Here is a 1,039-nt window from a genome sequence, read left to right as displayed (position 1 = left end):
GAGGCGGCCAGGCCCACCGGGCGCCTTCCTCCTCGGCCTAGAAAAACCCAGCCAGCGCGGCTGCTCCGGCGGCTCACTCTACCTGCGCGAGTGCTCCGTGTCCAAGGCCGCAGAGCTGGGCTGGGCAGGGCCACGGCGGAAGGAGCAGGGTTCTTAACCTCTCGGCCTGGGCTCCGTCTGTTTCTCGAAGGCTCTGCCTGCGAACTGGGAGTCCCCAGGCTGGGCCTCACCCTGTCTGGCCGAGGCCCTGACTCAGCTGAGCCCTGGTGATGCACTTCAGAGGACGCAGGCCGGCCCGCATTCCAGCCCTGGTGACTACTCCTGTGGCAGCATCTGTAGCATCAAAGGAGTGCGGGTGCCCAGCCCCAGCTCAGCCAGCTCTCCTGCCTCCACTGTACGGGGTCCCACTTGGGGGACCTTCACACGCCATGCCTGGGGAGGTGATCATCACCCCAGTCTCCAACTCAGCCCCATTCTATTTTTTTTAACTTATATTTTTATTGATTTCAGAGGAAGGGAGAGGGAGAGAGAAACATCAATGATGAGAACCATTGATCAGCTGCCTCCTGCACGCCCCCTACTGGGGATCAAGCTCTCACTGGGGATCAAGCTGGCGACCTCCCGGTTCATAGGCCGACGCTCAACCCCTGAGCCACACGCGGGGCTCAGCCCCATCCTAGAAGCAGCCAGGCGGGCAGCAGATGGTCAGTCCTCAGAGACCAGCCAGACGGGTTGGCCGGGGCTTCCCTGGGCTGTGACTTGCCCTGGAGCACCCCTCCCCCCACCCGCCCCCCGGCTTCTGGTTCGGGATGGGGGAGAATTTCAAAGACGCCTCTTTCTGGTCGGGAGGGTGGGACATCCCTCCATCACGGCACTGCTGCCCTCCCGACGCCCACTCCCCTGGGCAGCCCCCTCCCGGGAGCTGTACAGGAGGAGGGAGTCAGTGTCCAGGCGGCTCTCAGGCCACACACAGGGCACAGGGCACAGGGCACAGGGACCCCGACCCGCCAGAGCGCGCGTCCTGAGAACACCGATCAGC

This window comes from Myotis brandtii, unplaced genomic scaffold (genome assembly GCF_000412655.1).
Source record: "Myotis brandtii unplaced genomic scaffold, ASM41265v1 scaffold105, whole genome shotgun sequence".
NCBI classification, from domain to species: Eukaryota; Metazoa; Chordata; class Mammalia; order Chiroptera; family Vespertilionidae; genus Myotis; species Myotis brandtii.
The sequence above is the reverse complement of the archived record's forward strand: the minus strand, read 5'-3'. Positions refer to the sequence as shown.